The 12,081-nt window shown below is 39.3% G+C and overlaps 1 long non-coding RNA gene across 1 annotated transcript; it reads left to right on the top strand.

Annotated features, from left to right (window-relative positions):
* The first annotated feature begins 4,847 nt into the window (after positions 1–4,847).
* LOC128214692 (uncharacterized) lies at positions 4,848–11,811 on the top strand. The gene is made up of 4 exons (XR_008257962.1): positions 4,848–4,992; positions 6,913–7,115; positions 10,132–10,338; positions 11,387–11,811. It is a non-coding gene; the product is annotated as an uncharacterized LOC128214692 (long non-coding RNA).
* Positions 11,812–12,081: the final 270 nt, after the last annotated feature.

The raw sequence follows: 12,081 nt of genomic DNA, 5'->3' as shown, positions 1-12,081 counted from the left end.
GAGCCCAGCATCACCTTCCAAGCACCCCTACATCAACTTCCAGATCGCCACCAGCAACAACTACAGGGCCAAATATTCTACCCTTGGCAATTCCAGCAACAGCGTGCCCACCAAAACAATCTAGCCAATCTCAGCCGGACATCAACCCTGGCACCACAAGCTCCATTTCTCGCACAACCCACACCCTATCTGCTACCGCGTGTCCAGACCTTTCCTACACCACCCTTCCAACCGAATCTTCTGAACCACCTACCGACAACAGTACTAAGTACCAACCGAATGGTGTCTGTAAGGACCCAACAACCTCCCAAAAAGTAGTCACCATTGGTACCATAAACATCCAAAACGTAAGGGGTAACGGTTTCTATGCAAAGACAGTTTTCGAGAAAATTGACATACTTGCCATACAAGAACACTGGCTCTACAACTTTGAAAAGACTGAACTTGACCATATCTTCCCCGGATCCCACTGGCTAGCCAAATGCAAGGATGACGATGACCCTATCTCCCCACTTGAGAGAAAACGAGGCGTTGGAGGTATAGCTATTATATGGAAAGACCAGATGAACAAGCATGTTGAGAGACTCCCAGATGGCTCAAATAGAATAGGAGCAATCAGTGTGACTACCAATACAGGAAAAATTTGCATCATCACAGTCTATATGCCGTGCCGCGGGAACTCCGATTCAGCTAACCAAATAAGAGAGACATTAGACCAGCTCAGGGAGATAATTACCAAGTACCAGAACTCGCACAAGCTACTACTCTTAGGTGACTTTAACACATCCCTGCACAGAAATAAACCAAATCCGGAAGATAGGCTGCTAGAAGCATTTTTAAGGGAAACGGCTCTGACACCTGACGAGTCATATCCTGAGAACCCTACCTTCTTTCACCATAATGGCAGAGACACAGCCCAGATTGACTACATATTCACAAACCTAGAAAATACAACCATCAGAATCAAAGAACATGAGAGCACAAATACCTCTGATCATACCCTAGTACTCTGTTCTGTACCATGTACCCTTAGCAACAACCACAGCAACAAAAAGTTGACCAATTCAAATCTGAGAAAGCCAAAATGGCACAAATGCCACAAAAGCACCTACCAAAATGTAACCGAAAACCTGCTGAATACTGAGAGAATCTCAATACCTTCATCAAGCCCAAGCCTAATAGAACTAGATATAATTCACCTGGAAAACGTTCTCCATTCTGCAAACAACGAGGCTATCCCAGGCCACCAGAAACCCACAAGTAAACCCAGAGGCAAAGGCATCTGGAGCCCTGAGATCCAGGCAGCCAGCCGCAGAGCCAAGGTAGCCTTTGGTAGATGGAAGGATGGGGGGGACACTAGCAACAATCTCTACTCTGAGATGCACAATAATAAGAAATATCTACGACGAGCCCAACGTCAACATGCAGCAGATAAACGTAATTCACTGTATGAAGAAATTATGGAAAGCCATAATGTTGACTCAAAAGCCTTCTTCAAACTAATAAACAAACAAAGAAGCCAGCCACAGCACCATACTGAGACCCTGCTCACTGACAGTGGACTGGTCACCTCAGAATCCGAAATCCTAGATACCTGGAAAGAACATTTTAATACCCTGGCTACTCCATCTTGCCGACCACATTATGACAACACTTTTAAAAGAACTGTTGAACTGGAAATGCTCTGCATTGAAGACCTTATCGAAAATAAAGATGCTACTACCCAATGTCGAACTACACAACAAGTAGAAAAGGCCATTAGTCAGTTAAAAAACAATAAGGCAGCAGACGCTAGGGGTCTGACAGCTGAACATTTCAAGCTTAGCAGCCAAGCAGTTGTCAAATACGTCACTCGAATCATCAACAACATTATTACCAGCAGAACGGTTCCCAAGTCAATTAAAGAAGGAATTCTTACCCCTGTCCCAAAGAAAAACAAAGACCAAAGACTTACAAATAGCTACAGAGGCATTACTGTCACGACCGTGTTAAGTAAAATATTAGAAAACACCTTAGAACCTGAGATCAAGCAATGCATCAACCCGACCATAAATAGACTGCAAAGAGGCTTCACCGAAAACACATCGCCAAACAACGCCGCATTGATTGTCACCGAATGCATAAACGAGGCTATGGTCAACAAAACCCCCTTGGCCCTCGCTACGCTGGATGCAGAAAAGGCCTTCGACGTTGTTTGGCATGATGGGCTTTTCAGAAAACTATACCACAATAACCTTCCCCTCGATATATGGATGATCATAAGAGACCTACAAACCAATGCTCCTACAAAAGTGAAATGACAGGGTAACATAAGTGATCCCTTCTCTGTACAACAAGGTATTAGACAAGGCGCAAAATTATCACCTATCCTGTACAAAACCTTCAACAATGGATTATTAGAGTCGCTGGACCACAACAGAATAGGCGCAAAAATTGGCACTACATATGCAGGCGCCCCAACAGTTGCAGACGACATTGCTCTACTCTCTACAAATCCGGCAGACCTCACAGCAGCACTCCAGCTGGTCCACAAATTTAATAGCAAAGATAGGGCCAACATAAACACAACGAAAAGCGAAATTGTCATATACAACTCCGACAAAAAAAGGGAACCACAACATTGGGACATCGGTAACAGTACTATTCACGAAACCGAAAGTACCACCCACCTTGGTATCCTGCGACACCATAAACAACAACAGAATATCACATGCAGAATTGGCACTGGAAGGAGAGCAATGTATTCGCTGATGGGGGCAGGCCTGCATGGAAGAAATGGCATAAACCCCACAATATCCCTACACATGAACGTCACTTTTGCCAGACCCAGAATCATCTATGGCTTAGAGACAATCCACTTAACACAGAAAGACCTCAATCAACTAGCAAGCTATGAGGCGAAGCTAATGAGGCAAATCCAATACCTGCCGGACCGTTGTTCATCCGCTGCCGTATATTCATTAATTGGTGCGACACCTATTTCAACACAGATAGACATCAACGCCCTGACACTATTCGGCAGCATCCTAAGAAACCCAGATACAGCCGAGTACGAGATTGCCAGGAGACAATTAGCCATCAAACAGGCCGATAGTCACAGCTGGTTCATGAATATACGGCGCATACTGAGCAAATACAACTTACCTTCTGCCTATGATCTTCTAGACAGACCTCCCACCCGTGATGAATGGAAGGAGAAAATCAATCTAGCAGTCAACAACTACTGGGCAGAACAATGGGGAGAAGATAAACAAAGCAAATCTTCACTGAAATTTTACTCAATACAAAAAGACCCAATTTCAAACCCACACCAATTGTGGTCCTCGATCGAGACGAACCCTCGGCAAGTCAAAGAGGCTGTGGTCAAGGCACGGGTACTCACTGGCACGTACACTTTGCAAGCAAACAAACACAAATTTAATCAACACTTGGTTAACCCAACCTGTACCCTATGCAACCTTGGCCCTGAAGATAGGGAACATTTTCTCACGCAGTGCTTATCACTGCAACATGCCCGGCAAAAACACATTATACGTCTTGCCCATACCCTGACAAATGAACTTAACATTAAGGTTAGCGATACCATTACAAATAACCCAACACTCCTTACTCAGTGTATTCTTGACTGCTCCGCCCCAACCATTAGAGACACTATTGGCAACAACAGTGAAACTCTATTGCAAGTAGAGAGAATTAGCAGACAGCTAGTGTATGACCTGCATTCTGCTAGGAACTTTATACTGAAGAAACAGCAGTGCCAGCCCCCATAGTTGAACTGTCTCGCGCCAGGAAAACTGCTCTATTCATCACTCAATTTCTCAACTGCTAGTCTGAACATTATTATTTGCTGCCAGCTGATATTATCAGGCTTATTATCGTATACTTAGCCATAGTATTATACCATACCATGCCCACAAGAGGGATAGACTTATATGGTTACTGTGTAGTGGCTCTAGACTTATGTGTCGATAAATATATCGTCAAACGTTACTACGTGTATGTACATATCTGTTAATCAGTTTTAAACAATGTTTTTCAGTTTTACGTAGCTAGTGTAGTGTGACTAGTACTGTAACGGATCTTATTCAACAGCAGCAACCAACATTACCTATTCCGATAGGGTGCTCCGATCAACTAGCGGAGGAATCTACAATAACAACAACAACAACATATGGCGGCGATTATGCGGAAATGAAATTGAATGTTGCTTCGAACACGTTCCTCAACAAAATAACCGACCTGTATTTAGTGTTATTGCTTCAACATCAATCGAAAAAAAATGGCATCAATGTATGCGTCTAAGAATGTTAAATTTAGATGGAGACAATCCAGAAATGAGCTGCTAGGAAGTGATCGATTTCGGACACGAAGGTACATGTACATTAGTCTGAAATAATAGACGTGTTATACGGGATTCTTCCAATCCTTTACGTCTAAACGGGTTTGTGCAAAAGGCGGGAGTGTTTGAGAGATATTGAAATTGTATTAAATGAAGTATTTTATGGTTGAAATAGATATTTAAGGTTTATATTCATATTTTACCATGGAAGTGCAAAGCTATTTTGCAAAAAAAGCATTTATTGCATTAAAACACAGTTTTTACCTTTCCATTGAAAGGAAAGTTGACTGACACAGACAACAATTATGCCAAGCAGAACAACTTGACCCAATCGTAATAACTCAGCCACCTCCGACAAGCTTCGAGATTATACAATCGTAACAACTCGGCCATGGCCGAAAAATGGGAACACCTAGGCCAGTATCCAACAGGTATTGACTATCTCGAAGCTTACAGAAGATGGTGAGTTGTTATAATTGATGGCCGAAATGTTCCGATTGTTGTAAAATTGTGAACTGCAGCCTTGCAGGTGCCCTTCATGTATATATTGTTATGTTTTGACAGAATGAAATGAAGAAAAAACTATCACACTCATAATTATTTGCTGGATATTACTTTTTGGTTACGGAATTTATATAAAATAACATTATCTGGTAATATTTCTTGTTTTTATGAAATGTTATAGACGCAATATGCTTTAACCCCGGAATCCCGATCGGAATAACTACCCACTTGTCGTACAAAACAATTTGTACGTGAAGGATTTGTTGTGTCAAAAATCGTTAAAAAATCTGTCAACGTACAATTATTTGGACTAGAAGGTACATCTAGCTGATCCACATCTCTTAGTCTAAATATTTGTACATTGACGGACTCTTTTTACGATTCAAAAAAAATAAAAATATACATATATTTACATTATATAAATATGGCAAATCCTACAACATCTTCATGTTACTTTCAATTCAGAGCTGATTATTCACTAAAATTATTTTGCATTTTTATGCCCCCACAAAGTGGCGGCATATAGGGTTGCCCTTGTCCGTACGTACGTCTGTCTGTCTGTACGTACGTACGTCCCGAAGATTGTTTCCGATCTAATTCTTGAAAACCGTTTGTCCAATCCTCACCAAACTTTAAACACATGTTTGTGACCATAATATCTTGATCAAGTTCGATAGTCATGGAAATCGCTTTAGTCATTTAGGAGTTACGGCCCTTTTTTGCCAAAAATACTTCAAAAATATATGTTTCCAATCTAATTCTTGAAAACTGTTTGTCCAATCCTCACCAAACTTTAAACACATGTTTGTGACCATAATATCTTGATCAAGTTCGATAGTCATGGAAATCGCTTTAGTCATTTAGGAGTTACGGCCCTTTTTTGCCAAAAATACTTCAAAAATATATGTTTCCAATCTAATTCTTGAAAAGTATGTGTCCAATGTGGATCCAACAAGTTTTTTCCTGCCCGAATGGCGCCATATAACCTATACAGTCTTGCGATGCCGTAAAACCCAACTCAACTCAACTTATCCTATATGTGCAGATTATCCTGAATAATCATTATGGCTTATTTTCTGTGACAAAAAATCGAAGTGGGGGCATCCGTGTCCTATGGACACATTTCTAGTTAAATGTTGTCTAACCTGAAACGTCTCAACCATCAAAAAAGAACATATGTGCTTCAAAAGTCTAAAAAAATAGACGTGTTATATGGGATTCTTACAATCCCTTACGTCTAATCGGGTTTGTGCAAAACAGGTGGGGGGGGGGGGGGGGTTGAAAGATATTGAAATCGTAGTTAGATAAGTATTATATGTTTGATATAGATATTAAAGGTTTATATTCGTAATTTAGTTATAACCATGTAAGTGCAAAGATTTTTTTCACAAAACAAGCATTTAATGCATTTAAACACAACCATTTTACCTAGCATAGCAACTGGACCATCTCAGGTTAACTTCGAGATAGACCAGTCACCTTTTGTATATATAATTTTAACAACTTGACCATGGCCAAGAGGCTCCGATTGTTGTAAATCTTTGTACCGCAGCCTTGCAGGTGCTCTTCATGTATAACAGTTTATATCATTATGTTTTGACAGTATGAAATGAAGGAAAATACTCATCAAACTCATAATAATTCGTCGCATTTTATTTTTTGTGTACATAACTCATATTTTAGATAATTATCTGACCTGAATCCCAATCGGAACAGCTACCCACTTTTGGTACAACAAAAAATGTATGTAAAGGATATGCCATTTCAAAATTTGTAAAAAGATCAGTCAAATTACTATTATTTGGACTAGTGCTTCAAGTGTTTGATTTATTTTCTTTATAATGTATAATGCACCTGTCAATTGTAGAGCCAAGCTGGGAACTGCCTAAAAATCAGTTACCCGGTTAGCTCAGTTTGACAGATCTCCATGCAAGTGCTCACATGGTCGTGGGTTACCATACCAGTAGCATCTTTTCTCACAGGTTTACTTTAGAACCCATCATCAAGGGGTTGACGATTATAATTTTTTTATTAAATATTACAGGCCATGTTCTTTTGTAAACTTTCAGATTGAGAAGTGCCTGGATACAAGGCTAGTATTGTTAACATCATCTGATACAATCAACTGGAACAAAGCTGAAATGGCTGCCTGACCTGACTTAAAAATCGGATTGCAATACATCAGCCTAGAAGATTATTAGTATTGAGATGGACAAAATGAAACATGAGCCTACCAAAGCTGACAGATTGCACAAGAAACACATAAATGCAGGTATTTGCTGAGATATTGTAATTATTTTTTGAAACTTCTCATTCATTTAGGAAGTTCAGTTGAAACAGAGTTGGCAAAAAATGAACTAAGGTATATACATTTTGAATTCTAATTTTTAAATGAGAACTTTACTGGCCAGCACAGATTGGTAAAATGCTAGTCTTCCAATATAAATGTGCCTGGTTCGAATCAGTAAAGCTGATGAATGTACTGGTTGTGTAGCCAGGATGTGAATAGGTCTGCACTTGGCTGATAATGCATATCACTTTAAATGTTTAAGCTGCACTCTCACAGATTGACTGTTTTACTAACTCTTTTTTTATTTCTTGATATTGTAATGAATTATTTTATGCGAATTTCTGAACACTGGTCATAACAGACAACTGGAAAAAGTAGATCGCTGCTTTCTTATATTAATTCAGTCAAAAAAGACAAGTGAAAATATTGGAACGCTGATTTCTTATTTTAATACTATCAAAAGATGGTGTTCTATGCCAAAAATCTCATTATTAGTAAAGCGTTAGTAATGCTTTTAACCATAAAACAATTAGTCACAAATGTAAATATAAAAAAAAACATGATCATATCTTTTGTCAGCAGTCTTATATCATCAGTTTTCATACTGCTTTTCATTAGCTTATTCCAAGCCAAAAAGTAAAAGAAGTTGTCAAAACATTCAATCTGTGACTGAGAGTGCAGCAGGCTGAGCACTCTCACAGATTGAACATTTTGACTACTTTATTATGCCCCCCTTCGAAGAAGAGGGGTATATTGCTTTGCACAGGCATGTCCGTATGTCGGTCGGTCGGTCGGTCCGTCGGTAGACCAAAGCTTGTCCGAGTGATAACTCGACAATTCCTGGACGTATGGTCATTAAACTTCACATGAAGGTTGGGCCTGACCAGTAGATGACCCCTATTGATTTTGGGGGTCATCGGGTCAAAGGTCAAGGTCAGAGTGACCTTTAATGGTAAAATAATTTTAAAGCTTGTCCGAGTGATAACTCAACAATGCCTGCACCCATGGCCATCAAACTTGACTTGGAGGTTGGGCCTGACCAGTAGCTGACCCCTATTGTTTTTTGGGCTCAATGGGTCAAAGGTCAAGGTCACAGTGACCTTGAATGGTAAAAGGTTGTTCGAGTGATAACTCAACAATGCCTGCATCCATGGCCCTCAAACTTGACTTGGAGGTTGGGCCTGACCAGTAGATGACCCCTTTTGTTTTGGGGGTCATTGGGCGAAAGGTCAAGGTCACAGTGACCTTGAATGGTAAAAGGTTGTCCGATTGATAACTCAACAATGCCTGCACCCATGGCCCTCAAACTTGACTTGGAGGTTGGGCCTGACCAATAGATGACCCCTATTGTTTTTGGGGGTCATTGGGCCAAAGGTCAAGGTCACAGTGACCTTGAATGGTAAAAGGTTGTCCGATTGATAATTCAACAATGCCTGCACCCATGGTCCTCAAACTTGACTTGGAGGTTGGGCCTGGCGAGAAGATGGTCCCTATTGATTTAAGGGGTCATTGGGCCAAAGGTCAAGGTCACAGTGATCTGGAATGGTAAAAGGTTATCCGAGTGATTACTTGACAATGGCTGCACCCATGGCCCTCAAACTTGATTTGGAGGTTGAGCCTGGCCAGAAGATTGTCCCTATTAATTTTAGGGGTCATTGGGCCAAAGGTCAAGGTCACAGTGACCTTGAATGATAAAAGGTTGTCCAAGTGATAACTCAACAATGCCTGCACCCATGGCCCTCAAACTTGACATGGAGGTTGGGCCTGACCAGTAGATGGCCCCTTATGATTTTAGGGGTCAAAGGTCAAGGTCACAGTGACCTTGAAAGCAAACTCAACAATTCTTGGACCTATGGTCATCAAACTTGACCTGAAGGTTGGGCCTGCCCAGTAGATGACCCCTATCGACTATGGGGGTCATCAGGCCAAGGTCAATGTCACAGTAACCTTTAACGCAAAAAAGTTAACAAATCTTCCCCCCCTGATATCTCAACAATGCCTGAACCTATGATCATTAAACTTGACATGGATGTTAAGCCTGACCAGTAGATCACCCTTATTGATTTTAGGATTCATAGAGCCAACGGTCAAGGTCACAGTGTTCTTGAATGGTAAAAGGTTGTCCGAGTGATAACTCAACAATGCCTGAACCCATGGCCTTCAAACTTGACTTGGAGTTGCATCTGACTTGTAGATGACCCCTTATGATTTAAGGGGTCATCGGGTCAAAGGTCAAGGTCACAGTGACCTTGAACGAAAAAAACTTGTCTTGTGATAACTTGACAATGCCTGCACCCATGGCCCTCAAACTTGACATTTAGGTTTCTGGTGACCAGCTGATGACTCTGGATTTTGAGTTCATAGAGTCAAAGGTCATGACGGTCATAACACACTTTATCCTCACACTTTAATGGTCATAATCTTAAAACAGCAACAAATCAGCTGTCATTTCGGTCCATGCATATTTCATTCAATTGTCCATATAATCCTTACAACATGGCGCTCAGGGGGGGGGGGGGGGCATAATGTTTGACAAACATCTCTTGTTTATTTTTTGTCTTGGAATGGGCCAATTTATGTGAAAATGCATGTTAACCATTCATATAAGATTGCTGACAATAAATTACCCGGTAGTCAGAAAATGTTTATATTTAAGTTCAAAATGTTTTATGCATTTTTCTTAAATCGTTAGTAACGCTTTAAGCCATAAAACCTTAGATTTCGACCTGAAATATGGAAGTCTGCAATGTAATATTTTGTCAGTAGTCTTATATCACTGGTTTGCAGATATTTAAGCAAAAAATAGGTCATTCCAAGACAAAAAATGCCAAAGTTGTAAGAACAGTAAATCTGTCAGAGTGCAGCTTTAAATGACTAAATGTTTTGATTTGTCTCAATTCTCACCTAAAATATGATAGTTTTGTTGCACCTAAATGGTTTGTTTTTAACAACATTACACTTGCATATGTATAAATTTGTTCTTAAATTTGTAATTTAGATTGGAGGATTCATTTTCTGGAAAATAGAAAAGGGCATGTTACATACTGTTATCATTGCCATGACAGAAACCATATTGAGGAGCTGGTCCACCTGTAGGAAGAATTGCGCTATTGGTTGGAGCAGCACTATTCCCCAGCCATACACTAGCACTTAGTTTGTCATAGGGAGCATTTCTGAGCAGTTATGGAGACCACTAACTATGCAGGTATGTCATAATCAAAATCTTGGTTTATATATTTTTATGCCCCCACAAAGTGGCGGCATATAGGGTTGCCCTTGTCCGTACGTACGTCTGTCTGTCTGTACGTACGTACGTCCCGAAGATTGTTTCCGATCTAATTCTTGAAAACCGTTTGTCCAATCCTCACCAAACTTTAAACACATGTTTGTGACCATAATATCTTGATCAAGTTCGATAGTCATGGAAATCGCTTTAGTCATTTAGGAGTTACGGCCCTTTTTTGCCAAAAATACTTCAAAAATATATGTTTCCAATCTAATTTGAAAACTGTTTGTCCAATCCTCACCAAACTTTAAACACATGTTTGTGACCATAATATCTTGATCAAGTTCGATAGTCATGGAAATCGCTTTAGTCATTTAGGAGTTACGGCCCTTTTTTGCCAAAAATACTTCAAAAATATTTGTTTCCAATCTAATTCTTGAAAAGTATGTGTCCAATGTGGATCCAACAAGTTTTTTCCTGCCTGAATGGCGCCATATAACCTATACAGTCTTGCGATGCCGTAAAACCCAACTCAACTCAACTTATCCTATATGTGCAGATTATCCTGAATAATCATTATTTTTTATAATTTAGCATATGTTGAGAAGAAATTTATTTCTAGATTGAAGGCACACACTATAATTTGATGCCCAATAATATATTTCTTATTTTAATGCATTATCATATCTAACTCATTTGACTTAAATGATCAAAGCAAAAGAAATGCAATTGATTAATCTGCAGATATGCAAATGTGAACTTTTTAACTGGGGAAATTGTTGCCACTTGTCTATTTATTAAAGAATATATTTATAATTAATAATGTTTAATCTGTACACAAATCATATGCCTTCTTTGTTTAAACCATCAATGTCAAAGAGTCCAGCATGATAATGGATTAAATTGAAAAAAAAAATGCATTAATTTATATGAACCCTTTAAAACAAAGACATTTTTTAAATCCAATAAAATATAATTGAATATTGATGCAGAGTTCAGTTAGAATATAATATAACTTTTTTTGCAGTTGTTGCAGTGAAACTTGCACCAGTGTGTTTTCTGTGGAAATAAAGAGATAGTGTCCAGCAATGAAGACCCATCTCAAGATCTGACCTTGTAAGGCCAATATGAAATAACTGTGTGGAAAAATGGGAAAAACCTGCAGTCAGGAATGCACGGAAATCATCAAAAGAACAGTGTTAAATTAATCTTGAATAACTTGACATTAATTTTGTTTGACATATTTATTCATGGTGCAGTGAAAACATGTTTTTTTCCCTCATGGTTATTTAAATTTAGAATTGATAGGAGGGAACATCATTATGTAGTTTCATGTTCATAGTCAGATCAAAACCCATGTACATGTATAAATGAGCATTCGAAAATATCAAAATGGAACTTGTTGTATGTAGTGTAAGTTAATTAACATAATAAACAAAAATATTTAATAAATTTGAATTTATTATGCCCCCTTCAAAGAAGAGGAGTATATTGCTTTGCACATGTTGGCTGCTACGTCCGTCTGTCTGACAGTAGACCAAAGCTTTTCCGGGTGATAACTCTACAATTCCTAGACCTATTGTCAAACTTGACATGAAAGTTTGGTTTAACCAGTAGATGACTGCCTTTTGATTTTAGGGGTAATATGGTCAAAGGTCACAGTGACCTTGAACAGGAAGGTGTCAAAGCATGTCTGACTGATAAGTTGACAATGCCTGCACC

Source organism: Mya arenaria, chromosome 13 (genome assembly GCF_026914265.1).
Source record: "Mya arenaria isolate MELC-2E11 chromosome 13, ASM2691426v1".
NCBI lineage: Eukaryota > Metazoa > Mollusca > Bivalvia > Myida > Myidae > Mya > Mya arenaria.
The sequence above is the reverse complement of the archived record's forward strand: the minus strand, read 5'-3'. Positions and strand labels throughout refer to the sequence as shown.